Raw genomic sequence first — 14,841 nt, forward strand, 5'->3', positions numbered from 1 at the left:
CATTCGTTTGCGGCTAATTCTCCAAGAAGCATATAATTCTCCAAGATAAGATGCGTTGTAAATAGACTGCAACGTCTTTGGAGCACAACGATTATTGATATGACAAAATTAAACATTAGGACCAATGCATATTGAATCAAAACGCAATGGATTGGATATTACGACCGCGTGTACGAACTTTCAATCGATCGGTAACTATAAATCATAAATATTTTTGCACATGATATGATACTAAAACGCATTTGATCGGTCGAGGAAAACAATTGCGATAAAAAGTTAAATTAAAAGAGTGCAATAATGTTGAGGAGGATTATCTTAGACAAGGGGTTGATAACTACCTAAGTACCTATAACAGCCTCTTGTGTACACATATTCGATTGATTGATCGATTGATTTATTGGTCAATTGATTGATTGATTGATTGATTGTGATAACGACGAATATAAATACGCGATATATTAGAAGGTGCCTAGAAAATTGGAGTAAAATGCCAAGTTTATAGATATACCAAGTAACTGAACCAGCCTGGTCTGGACTGGGTTCAAACCCTAATCCTTCTTGTCTCGAGTTGAACATATTAACAACATAGGTACCGCTATTCCTGTCGAAAATTTCAGAATAGTTTGTCATAACATTTTGTTTATTTGAACCTGCCAATAATATAAGGCTGATCGATACACAAAATAAAGTTCTACGACACGATCATCAGCTGCACGTGCTGCAAATCAGACACCTGCATATTTATGTGTGTGACTGAACATAGATAAATGAGAGTGACCTAAACATGTCGGCAAAGGGGAACACTTATTCCATGCGGTAAAATCCGGGTGCACTTACCTGACCGTTGAGTTAGCTGTGTATAACTCTGACTTTGTCACTGGACATATGTCAGCCTCCAAAGTCATGCCATAATTTTTGGAAATTCTACCGTCCACGCACCGGTACCGGATATATCCATCTACTCGATGACAACGCACCGATACATAACTCCGCTGATGTGAGAAACTTTCTAATAGAGTACAGCATACACCAAAATTTAACACATCCTCCGTATAACTTCAATTTAGTTCCAGGTGATGTTTGGCTTAATCCATTATCGAATAATAGCCGAGGGCCAGTAGATTTGAAATCCGACATGCGGATGGAAATGCAGCTTACCAACGTATGAACAACATTCAAAAATTAAAATAACATTTAAAAGTCACTGGTCACCTATACTGTACAAACGTCTGATATTATTATAGTCATAAAGCAAACGCATTTGTTACGTACGCACACCATACAAATGTTTAATTACACTTACAAAATCCGCTTTTTTAAATGAAGAAATTATTCGGCAATCTCCGTAAACAATATGTAGTTTCCACATGCCAAAAATGGATATGACGTACATTTATCCCTTCCATTCAACCTTGCCATTCAAGTGTTTAATTCCCCCACGTAAATGTCTGTGTGATACATTTTACGTTGTACAGCAAATACGGTACACAGTGTTATATATGGATGTAACCAATGACTGATGATGGGGAAAAGGGTTATTTCTTTCTCCGAAAGACCCTGTTTGCCAGAAGAAAAAAAGAGTGGATTCAAGCTGTGGGATCGAATTGGGTGAGGGATCGGAAAGTTGTATAATTCATGCCGGGTTATAGTCAATTTGGCTCAAAGACCATTATATATATATATATATATATATATATATATATATATATATATATATATATATATATATATATATATATATATATATATATATATATATTGCACAACGACATTCTCAATTTAAGTCTTCCAGTCAAATTATCAATATTGATTTATAAAACAATAATACTTAACATATGATAGTCTGCACAATACGTATACATTTTTCTGACGGTAGTGTACATGAGATATTGTAACAAATATATTGAATTTTAGGTTTAAGGTCGTAACAATGCTACATATAATACACACTCTATTACACATGAAAGAGTGAGAGTGAGAGAGAGAATAATGTTGAGCATTTGTCAGTGTTTAGCTGCTGCAATATGAAGCTCTTACCAAATAATTGTATTGTTTGTTTTTATTTTTCAAGTTGTCTTAGTGTGTGCGCGCGTAAACTGAAATCTTGCAGTGGCGTCACTAGGTTGGCATCACCCAGTTTTGTAACTCATGGTGTCACCCCCCATGAACTTCCTTTGTTTAGACAATCATTTTAGTGTTACCCCCTCTGATGGTGTGACCCTGTGCGGTCCGCGCCACCTTAGTGACGCCAGTGAAAGCTTGACATTACTAGTAAATATAGTAAATCATATTTGCTCCATTATTCCATACGAATAAGAAAGGAAATAATTTTGTGTTGCATTTGTGCCTCCCCCGGCACGATACAAAACAACTGGTAAACATACACTTATCTGAAAATAAAATGAAAGAAACTAACCTTGCATTGTTATAATTTGTTCCTTCTTTTTCATCATGCGAAATTTATCAAAGAAAAAATATATCCACGAACTCCGTATATGAGCGGATGCCGGCTGGCGTATGCATCCTTAAGGTAGTGTGTATCGCTTATGTCAGATAAAAAATCGCAAAAGAGACGAAAATATCACCCGACTGCCATTCACGCATGATAGGTTACAAGGTGCAAACTGATCAAGATTGTATTGTATCCAGGTTAATGATATGACGGTTTATTGTAAATAAAGTTATTATTTTGAAAAACATTTACTGTGGGTGCAAATATAATATTTTATCTAGGATGGGTTACAAAAGTATTATTAAAGCAAGGTATTGTTTTGTATAATATTTGCCCTGCAAACGTCAATTATGATTAAATATGACAAATAATTAGAATAAACACAACTTGCAGCGAGCAATAAACTCCTTCCTTAAACGTACCGACAGGATATAAAATACAAAAGTTATTTCATTACAAAGCAAACCAACCCCGGACACTGACTTTGACATCTTTTAAGTATGCCGATTTTTAATTTTGAAGTCAGCCGAAATAAGGAAACCAGGTTCGGTTCCTTTGGATTCTTTTAAGTGTGCTGATTTCTTTTCTTTTTTGAAAAAGTCAGCCGACATAGGGAAGCCAGAATGATTCCTTTTTGCCTGTATCAACATGAATTTTCAAATACATTGAAACAATGGAACATTTTTGAAAGCGACACAATATAATGCGTCGTGTACGCATATCGATATAAGGCTGAACAGTAAATTAGTTTTCAGTAGTTTCATCTAAATGTTCCTTATCCATAGTTTATAGTGTTTTAGTTTTCGACAAGAGGAAGCATGTACTTCGTCTTGTCGGTATAAGTGTACGTCATTTCCGTTTGGTGTCCTGTATAGGTGGGAAATCGTAGCAAAGGGGAAGTAATATCGTTGTGTACTTCTATTTCGAGTAATTAAATAATTATTTCTTCTTTACACTTAATACTTGTTTTGTTCTTTTTGTGCGAGTATAACTACTTTTAATCATGTAATGCAACTCTGATGTAAAAAAAATGTTGGAGTATGGCCGGTGAGCTTTAATTGCTGGGTAATCAGACAGGCGCATGGTTAGTATTCCTAACTGAAAATACTTATCCTATATGATTTCTCTAGTGTGGATGTTTGATTTAAAGATACACGGTGTCATCATAGCGAGCAGGCTTCCACGAACTCGTTTGTTTGAATGTATACTGTAGTAGTCTGTGATGTTTTCACACAATTTTGCATGTGTTCAAATATATAGATGTACTTGTGGAAATGCACTCAGCGCCACAAGACAAGAACTATCGCTGGGAATAATTATTTCGCCAATAAGGTGGACATTTGACTCGAAATCTTCGTGTGGAACATTTTGTGTGACTGGAGCACTTCGTGAAGCAATGAACTTGAAGTTTGTATTGGCGTGGCCATCATATATGTTGTCTGTCTTTTGCTTATCTAAGCATTGATTATCTCTCAAAAGGTATAGACGCTATAATCTCGGCCGATGCTAAAACTCTGAAAAAGACACAGTTTACTTTTTTTTCTAATCTTAGATCTCAGTTTATTAATCAGAGATCCAGATTTGCTAATTACAGAACCCGGGTTACAAATACGTTAATGACATAAGTAAACTGTAATATCAGGTTAGTAAATTTTGCGCACGGATCAGTAAATCAAGATTTTAGATTAGCAAACTAGTGTTCGTATTTTAGAAATAAATCTGAAATATTTCTTGTCAGGGCTTCCGTAGGACGCACGCCATAAGCAGTAGAGCAATCAAATACAAATGCACTGAATAAATGACACTTTTAAATCCAAACCAATGAACTTGGAAGATATATAATTCACTGCACACGGGAGAGCCATTAAAACCAGTTTTATCATATGAATATTGGTATACACCATTTTCAAGTCGGCAAAATCTGCCTCCGGAGTAACATTAATGCAAAGATAAAGTCTTTACTCCATGCTTCGTGGATGTTTTGTTTTGTACGATATGTGAATTTGCTACGCTTGTGGGATTCCATTATTTCAGATACTTTTGTTGACAAAGAAGATAGAGTAAAATAAAATAATTGAGAATCTGTACAATCTAAACGTCATATATACGCTCGTATCCGTACCGTCCCGATCCTCTCCTCAGTTATATACACTGTAAAATGGTTTGCATGAATTCGGTGTGCAGTTAAGATAGATAATATTTTCTATATCGAATTTATAAAAAAAATGTTGAAAAGTTAGCTGATTGATAGCATATAAATAACAGACCCACCTTTTGATAAGTAAGAAATGTTATGATTGAACTTAATATCGAGTGCAGACAGACGGACATTATAAAATTCGGAAGGACACCAAAGTTATTGTAATATATATCGTAGAAATGCAAATCAGCTTCAGTAAAACCCTTACTGTAACAAGGTATTTATTTAAATATTTTAGTTTTGTTTTTATTTGCATTTAATTATTTATTTATTTATTTATTTATCTATTTATTTATTGGTGGGCAGGCATGTATGTCTTACTTGCCGAAAGAAGTCATACGTAAGTATAGTGACAAATATTAGACTTTAGGTATTCAGAATGTTTTTAGAACCCGTCTAACGTACGATACCTCTTTATACATCAAACTCAGATATTTCCATTATTTTACATTTATTTTCCATAATGTAGCCATTAATCACACAGCATGATGATTTTATTGATATTGGGATATGTATTGACTTTCAACCGAAATCCCTTTTGTGTGCTTCTTTTTAGCTCGAAACAAACTGTATTTATCCAGTTTTCATTGATTTCCTTCGATTTTCTACTATGCGAGTGTAGTGCCTTCCTATTGGTCAAAATATTAAACCATTATGCATTGCTTGGAATACGTATACAACTCCAATGTCAAGCAGGTTGATAGATGAATACATTCCGAATGAGTCAAGAAAACCTCGGATTCTGATTTAGACATTAGGCCTGCTTTCATAAGCCACATATGATATTAATATTACAATCAAATTTTATCTCCATAAAACATCGAACTTGTTTACAGTCATTTTGCTGACAGTGTATTCCTTGTTTTAAGCGTAATACATACATGGAATCATAGCACACGTACTGTCTTGGTCAAAGTCTAAAATCTGTAACATAGACTAAATGCAATCGCCATGAACGTAATTTTGGCAAAAAACGAATATCGTACTGGGTTCCAATCTCACAGTTTAACGGTATTTCGTTTTCACGGCTTATACTGTCATATTTATATTGTACTACATGCATGAGTGTAGTGCTGTGGCAAAGCGTTCCGCGTACCTCTTTGCCCGTCGCCTTACTTCTTCGCACGTTCCCCTTACCTCTTTGCACGTTTCTTTACCTCTTTCCACGTTCCCTTACCTCTTTGCTCTCGCCATTGTCCATTCGTATCTGAGTAACATTCTTTCCCTCATTTGTTTATTGCGTTTTCTCGCTTCTTTATTTAGCTATACACCACTGACTATATACAGTGTATACTGTCGTATTTACTTTGTAGTACATGTAGGTTATACTGTCGTATCGTTGTCTACATACAGCTACATAAAGCTATACTGTCGTATTGTTTTCTACATATAGATATACTGTCGTAGTGTTGTCTACATACAGCTATACTGTCGTATTGTTGTCAACATACAGCTATACTGTCGTATTGTTGTCAACGTACCGATATACTGTCGTATTTGTTTCTATATTCAGCATCAACTGTCATATTTATATTTCTCCATAAAGCTACTAATGCCGTGTTGTTATTTCAACAAACACCTTATACTGTCATATTGATATTTCTGCATGCGGCTTATACTGTCATATTGATATTTATACATACAGTCAATGGTGTCATATGTACATTGCTATATACAGCTAATATTGTCGTACTTATATTTTTGTATACATCTTATACAGCCCATAACATTTGCTTAAATAAACCTACCCAAACTGTTGACAGGACCATAGTACTGACGTTGATGTTTTGAACAATTAAGGCTACTAATATGCATTTTGAAGGCTGAAATAAAATGACTTTTCCTTGCAGTTGTATGATAAGAGACAGCCCTGTATGATATAATGCTATCTCGAATATAAACAAGGAAATAACCCAACGATATATGTATTCACTTACAACATATTCCTTACATGGAGTCAATTTCTAACATATATTTTCAGAATACAGAACGATTAGAGTGTAACGTACTTTTATTTAAAAAAAGTAAACTTGACAGGGTTTATTTGACAAAAATAAATACATTTAGGCGACATAGCTATCATAAGACAAGCTAGTCTACGTATCGATAACATAATCAAATTGCCTACGTAACTAACCAAGCAGCATATGTAAATATGATAAAATAGATTTTCTACGTAAGTAACCAAGTAGCCTATGTAAGTGTAATAAAATTAAATTGTCTACGCAAGTAACTACTTAACCTATGTAAGTATGATAAAATCAGATTGTCTACGTAAGTAACCAAGTAGCCTATGTAAGTATGATAAAATCAAATTGACTAAGTAAGTAACCAAGTAGCCCACTCAACTATGATATAATCATGCTGCCCACATAACTAACCGAGTACGTAACTATGACATAACCAAAGTGTCTACGTAACTAACCAATTAGCCTACATATATGTGAAATAATCAAATTGTCTACGTAAGTAACCACGTAGCCCATGTAACTATGATATAATCAAACTGCCCACATAACTAACCAAGTAGCCTATATATGTATGTATGACATAATCAAATTGTCTACGTAAGTAACCAAGTAGCCCACGTAACTATGATATAATCAAACTGCCCACATAACTAACCAAGTAGCCTATATATGTATGCATGACATAATCAAATTGTCTACGTAAGTAACCAAGTAGCCACGTAACTATGATATAATCAAACTGCCTACATAACTAACCATGTAGCCTACATAACTATGATACGATCAGATTGTCTACATACGTAACTAACAAAGTAGCCTACCTAACAATGAAAGAAACATATTGTCTACGTAACTAACCAAGTAGCCTTATTAACTAGGACACCGTCAAACTGTCTACGTAACTAACCAAGCAGCCTACGTAACAATAATGTAATCAAATTGCCTACGTAACTAACCAAGTAGTCTACGTAACTATGAATAAATCAAGAATCCATACATTACACATGCAGCTCGGTTTGAATATAATCACATGTTTATGGGCACGTGTATTACGTAAAACCCCAGGTATTTATGTCTCATTATTCTCATAAACATTAATACAATACACAGACGTATTCATTCCCAACTCATATGAGAATGCAATTGCTTTATATAATACTTTGATAGTACATACTGATCTTAATCCAATCTCAACAATGCGCTGTTCTGTCTTATTCTGTGTCTACAACGCCATTATGACTTCCCTATTTTAGGCTCTCAAAATATAACCAGTCTGTGTCGTCAGTAAAACTGTTAAAACAATGCCAACAAAACAAAACAAAAACACATTAATTTCCAATTGTTCAGAATTTCCTGTGCACGAAAAGGTACAATTTGTTTAATTATTTATCGCCTTACAACTCAATAAATCAAGATATGGGTCTAGGAAATATGTGATTATTTTATTAGTCCAACGGACTTTTGCATAAAATGTCGTCATCCATGCGTCGACGAGTTATATGTTCTAGCGGAATTGCAAATGTTCCCGACAAAAAACAATATTCACCAGACACCTTCAATACCAACTTAGATAGAGAAAATCATTTTTAAATAGATAATCTTGTATGAGTGGTCATTTATACCAAATTTTATGAAAGTAATTCCTGTCCTTTGCGAGCCTTGGCGAGATTCTTACATTTATTTCAAAGTAACATTCATGTACAATTTTGAATGTATCCTATGATGAAAAATATAGATTGTATTAACCAAACCGCATAATAATGTAGCGCAATGGCTTTGAAATACAATAGAATGTCTCCGTCTTTACTCCTTTCATTTGTATGACGTTATAATTCAATTGTGACGCCATTAGGTGTCATTACTCGTGTTGCATATGGGAAAATTATGATATGGATATAATAACATATATAACACAATCATCATGTGAGAAAATATAATAATGACATCCTGTATATTCTACAGGAGATGCATGATAATATGATATGAATTTTATGTGGAGAAGGAATGTTATTATACCGGTTAGATAATCAAGAGTGTAGGGTTCACGGATATAGCGATTTCCACTTTGCCTTGTGTGTATTTGGAACTTTCTATATTAAGTTATATATGCCTTGAAATCTGTCAGATAATTCCAGTGTTGCATTCGAGTTTACCACCTGTACACGAATGCCTACACCCACATTTAGGTTCCATCCATTGATCACGCTTATATGTCTCGCTTCCAAGCCAGCGTCAATATAGTCTTACATTTAAACGTGTTTTTATTGATGTATTTGAATATTCTTGTAAGCTATCATCCCCATTGAAAAATGTGAAAAAGACGGGCATTCGTTGTGCATTTTAATTTTCCTACATTACGTTTAGTTTACTTCATTTCAAGGGACCCGGAGTGGTCGAGTGGTTTGAGGCGCTCGCCATTGTAAATCACTGACATCTCACCTCTGTCCGCGTGGGTTTGTTCTTCGGGCTCGGGCAACAAAAGTAGGTGAGAAATCAAACCAGTAGCTTCCAGTAGGTAGTTCTTCCCGAGGCTTTCCCGGGTTCTCCCTCCACCAAATATATTAGCTGTCATGTACAGTTTATCATTTGCTGAAAAATGGCGTTAAACTCAAAACAACAACTTTGTTTCATATGCAGAATAGTTCATGAGCAATTTATTGTTATGTTCTCTGAATTTTGTGTTTAGTATATCTTTTTTTCCTTTGTGGTTTAAGGTTAAGTCAGCTACCGTGATGTGTATCTTAGCAAAACACTTTACTCGATTGCTTCAGCACTAAATAACCTAAATGTGTTGCTGAAATCGGAACAATCTATACATTTTCCTTCAAGTCGAGGAAAAATCACATGCAACAACATAGAGATCGAAGGAGACGAAGCTACAATCGGAGTGTTCTCGGCCTTTGCTGCGTAATATATTTGTTCACTCCGCTGGAGGCAAATTACCAATATAAGTGTATTCCTACAAATACTTCCAAAGTTAGTTCACGACCTGGCGGAAATGGCTGAGCGATGTTCAGAGGGGTGATGTTGTTGCGTCCAACATTAAACCAAATTGTCTGAGGCCTGTAATTATCACCCCCTTTTCTCCCCTCAAGAAAGGCTTGCCTAGCTGGAAAACGATTGGACTCTTTATATGTTACAATTTTGTGTGATAGAGGTGAGATGGAAAGTGATCGGTGACGGCGAGAGCTTTACACAACTTGGCCACCCAGGGTCCCGTATATGCTAGCCACTGACAATAATAATAAAATAAAAAAACGATTGTGCATTACTGAAACCATGTACATGGTGATAGCATTGCTCGTTTGCCTTCCAGTCGGAATTTGAATGGTATGTTCTTTTATATTTTGTAGTGCTTGGTGGGGGAAACAACCTTTCAATGTATATTATCCTGTTGGGGTTCACTCAGAATGATGAAATATGAAAATTACAGGTTTAAATAAGAAAAAATACATAATGTTTTGAATCTTTCAAAAATACACTATGTAATTCATTTGAACAGTTGTAGAAAATAAAAAGCAATAACTGAATGTTTATAGTCATGAACAGCATCATAATAAATAATTATATATATATATATATATATATATATATATATATATATATATATATATATATATATATATATATATACAAAATCCAGCAAAAACACTGTACTGCATGCACATCATATGGGAATCTAGTATGTGTGGCATTCGTCTGGATGGCATTTAATTTAACAATAAAGTAAATTTAAAAGTGTAAATTAATTGTAAAGAGTATAGAAAAATTAGAAACCATTTTCAAAGCGGGTAAGATGCAAATAACATGATCCGTCTATTGGAGAAAATACTCCAGCTTCAAGGTTCCTATCGCTGTAAAAGCAATGTAGGTTTATAAGAACGTCACATAACAATGTGCGAATTAATTAACTTAGTTACAGAACCGGATAAGGCTACAGCTTAAAGAGAGGGCTGATAAGAAGAAGGCGAATTTCAACAGTTTTTCCTTTGTTCACAATACACTAGTCTCCATCTAAATATCTACAAATTATTACCTGGATAACAACCATTTGTGCGTATTAATATTGACTGGATCATGTCGTGCACAAGAGTTTTTATACTGACTGGATGCTGTCGTACAGAATAGTATTGATAGTGACTGGTTACTGTAGTACAGAAGCATTTTAATATAGACTTGATACAGTCGTACAGAATAGTATTAATACTGACTGGATACAATCATACATACGAGTTTTATTAGAAAGACTCCCATATATAACAGATGTACCGTCCTCTCCTAATTCTGATACAAACAGTAAAAGAAGAAACGGTTAGCCTAAAATAGTACAGAGTGATTGAATTTAATGCACTCGTTAGAAGATTACAAGTGCTAGCAACTTCTTGAATAAGGTCTTTAGAGTTCCCTCCCTTATATCATGTATTTGATCGGTGTATAATGCATATATATTTACTCCATCGTTTTATTATTCGTCTTCAGAAAGAAAGCAGGATGAAAATACCGGCACCTCTTTCAACGTATTGAAATAAAATATAATAACATACAGCCTTTAAATTGAAAATACCTGTACTTTGATCACAGTTTTTAAAGTATTCCAATCACACCTATTCATACGGTGATTGATTAGTAATGTAGTGTAAGACCGCTTTGATGGCATACATTTATATACGAATTAAAGAGTGTGGGAGTGTGCGATTTGGAATTTTTACGTAGCTTTAACAATGTTTTCAGTCATATCGCTAGGATGCTGTATGTCAGATTACAGTAATGTCTAGAACTGGGGCATCATGATGCGGACATGTATCATCATGTCCCACCCAGTCATATTGTCCTGACACCAGGCCGACCAGTCCTAACACTAACTTTTTAATGATGAGCGCATAGCAACGGAGCGGTTTGTACCAATTTTATAAGTCATTATCAGTCCGAATCAAATGGATTTGATGCGATGTGCAAGCGATCTATAAATAGTTATGGGATGCTGTAATGGAACAGATCAAAATTTAATGACTATTTTCTATTTTACTTATCTGATTCGTATTCGTATAACGTATTTAATGAGTTCTTTCCACAGACACTCCAAAAACTGAATGCAGTTTTATATATTACATACCCCCTTTTTACGTTTTCTCAATATTATAGCTTTACTGTATGAATGAAATTCAAAATATCTGATCTTGTTGGTCCTTACATTTGGTTTCTTAGCCAGTCTCCTAGTCGATAATAATTCAATTATGTAATTTTGGTTTTATAGTTTGATTTGTAAACCATATTCATGTATAAAGTTAATTTCGTTTATATATGTGAGATTGAGGTTAGGGTTGTTATTCATTAAAAAATACTGGGTATTTTCCATGGATCCAATCTTATTTTGCTCCATTTATAGTTTGCTACTTTCTTTCTTTAGTTTGTGGCAGGTGTTGAATACAAGTATTAGGTCTTCTGGAACCCGAAGTGGTAGTAGTTTGGGTTGTTGGGTTGGGGTCCTATGTATTGCCCAAATCTGCTGGCAAATTCGGCTTTTCCTGTGTAAATTCTGTTTATGATCCTTTGGTCGTTATTGTTCACTTTTGGTCGTTTCCTAGATATGGTGACGTTTTTGATGATGGCGTATAGTTTTTAAAAAATTTCGATTCGCCGAGTCTAAAAATGTCAATGCGGGACGTCAAAAAAGGCAACCAAGTACTTCCATTCTAGATGTATATTACGGAAATATGGACTGAACTGTTGTATCGAATGCAATATCAATGACGTAAGATTAATAAATACACATCCATCTCTTCTTGTTACTATACAGATAAAATACAAGGTCAATCCATACAAGTTACTTTATAATCAGTCAGTGGTGGTTATTTTTCAATTAAACGATTGCAACAACAAAAAAACAAAAGAACTAAAACAACAAGAACGAGTTTGTATTATGAACAATTATGCAAATTCAGAGAGCATATAACCAGGTCCAGCCCTAGGGCAAGGCAAACGAGGCAACCGGCTTGGGCCCCGCGCTTTCAGGAAATCAACTTCGCAATGCAAATTTTTTTTGCTTTGGGCCCCGCCATCATCGCTTGCTGTCTTAGGCCCCGCACGCTGCCTTGGGCCCACGCACATCCTAAGGCTGGGCCTGCATATAACAGCGTAATAGCACGATATTTTGGTTATCTTCCAATTGCTGTACTCCACGTTTAGCATATCAGAGACTACTTCCGTCGTTGAAACTAAATTGTTTCATAATTATATGCACCATGTATACGATGGTTCTGAAAGTTGCTTTCTAAAACTAAGTTAGAAATTATTTCACTTTGTCCGTATTGTCCATAAAATCAAGGTTATATATGGAAATTTTGTCAATGTGGTGATAAATGAATTAGTTATTAATTAGTATTGCTTTATTAGTAATGCATTATTATTTTTTTGATGGAATATATATAGTTAATTCGCTTTGTGTGTTTGTTTACCAGTTTTCACCAGTGGAACGGCTTGTACGAGACATCAGTTAAATAACAAGACACACAAGAAAAACTGACCCTTCCTTGGAAATAATACGGTACATCAATCCACCAAACTAAAAGCCCCGAGGAAAGTGCGTTGTTTTGAAACAGCACTAAAATGTAAACTTACAAAAATAAACGAATCTAAAATAATTCCTTCTTTATCCATGCATCGCATGAAAGTGAGTATTCTACTATATGACGATGAAATTAATCTTAACCCTGTAAAATGTATCATCTGAACTACTATAACGTAAAATCATCTTGCGACACTATCAGCAATGGCGTGAACAAAAACTACTGTCTACAAACTGTTTTGTGCAATGAATGAGTAGTCTAGATGATCGCTTAGAGACTAAATTAGTCGGTGTTCAAGATATATTTGCCAGAATAAAAACAACTAGAAAAGATCAAATTGTAGCGTAGCTTGGATTCAGTTCTAGTTATGGTTTTGGCTGCCAAGTCAATCAGGTACAGATTATTACTTCTTCCGAAATCACATCATCAATATTTCTAAATTTCACTCAATCTGTAAAAAATTGTACTTCAGTTGATGACATCTGATAGATTGGATTAATGTTAGACAAAAGTTGGTTACATTTCGGACAGATTTGAAGACCCACAGCATATATTTTTCTAACATTGAAGCATATTCAATAGTTCACAATTCGTCCTCCTAAGAACAGCAAATTTAAATGTAAGCGTAAATGAAAAACAAACAAACAAATAAATAACAGGAAACAATAGCTTAATATTGATTTTTCAGATAGCGCCTGTAGATTTGGGTTTTTATACGAGGACCAAAAGAAATGGATTCCACAAAAATAAGTTTTCCAATGGGAAGTTTCTTTTATTTTAACGTATGGCTACGCGACTGCTGGAGATATTGTAAACGATATCCTTTGCTATCTGCTGCAGTATTGGCGATATATGTAACATATCGATAGTACATGATCTAATCGATTCCAACCTATTAGGTTTAGCATAGCTATGTTGGATGTGGGCCTTTCATGATCCACTTGCATGTCTGAAGCCTTTTTAAACAACCTCGTAACATCCGCAATTCAATTATCTCCACCTAAATATCCGTTTCTAAAAAGCCTCCAAAACATCAAAGAATATAAATTAATTTAGCTAAAAGCAAAGGCAGAGAAATGCATTTCAACTTTATGTATTACGTGTACCCTTTCGAACACTATGTCTATATTTGGATGATGCTTTGAGATTTTAATCTGATGATGTATCCCCTAAGTATTGCATTATTACCAAAGTCTCATACAGAGCATCAATATAGGAACGTAACAGATGTTGATTAGGTAGAAAGGTAAAATGTGCAATGCGATCGCTTTCTGATTGACGATTTCATCATGCTTGTAAAATAAATCGCCTTAACGTAGATATATCCCCGATCATTGTCGAATTTGAAACTAATTCAATTGCCTTTCTTCGAAACAGAATTTCACATGTGTGAGTTTCCATAACAATTAAAGCAAAAACTGCGGCCTAAATTCAGCAGAAGCTTTCATATTTTAATTTCTTTTGAAAGAAGACAAACAACAAATCTACTTTTATGGTTTTGTCGTTCGTCATTAACAGCTGCTATTCGGTTGACATGTTCGATGCAATTGACGAAGCCTTTAATTTATTGATACATGTACAAAATATCATTGTTATATTTTCAAGTGATTGAAATCTCTCAGCACGTATGAAAACTTAAAGTGCACGTGCTAA

The 14,841-nt window shown here is 34.7% G+C and overlaps 1 protein-coding gene across 3 annotated transcripts in view; it reads right to left on the reverse strand.

Annotated features, from left to right (window-relative positions):
- LOC149799319 (neuroligin-4, X-linked-like) overlaps positions 1-14,841 on the reverse strand; it is a 417,548-nt gene that overhangs the window by 67,478 nt on the left and 335,229 nt on the right. The gene's annotated exons all lie outside the window — the stretch shown is intronic.

This window comes from Sinohyriopsis cumingii, chromosome 5, assembly GCF_028554795.1.
Source record: "Sinohyriopsis cumingii isolate HCF-2022 chromosome 5, ASM2855479v2, whole genome shotgun sequence".
In the NCBI taxonomy this organism is placed as follows: domain Eukaryota; kingdom Metazoa; phylum Mollusca; class Bivalvia; order Unionida; family Unionidae; genus Sinohyriopsis; species Sinohyriopsis cumingii.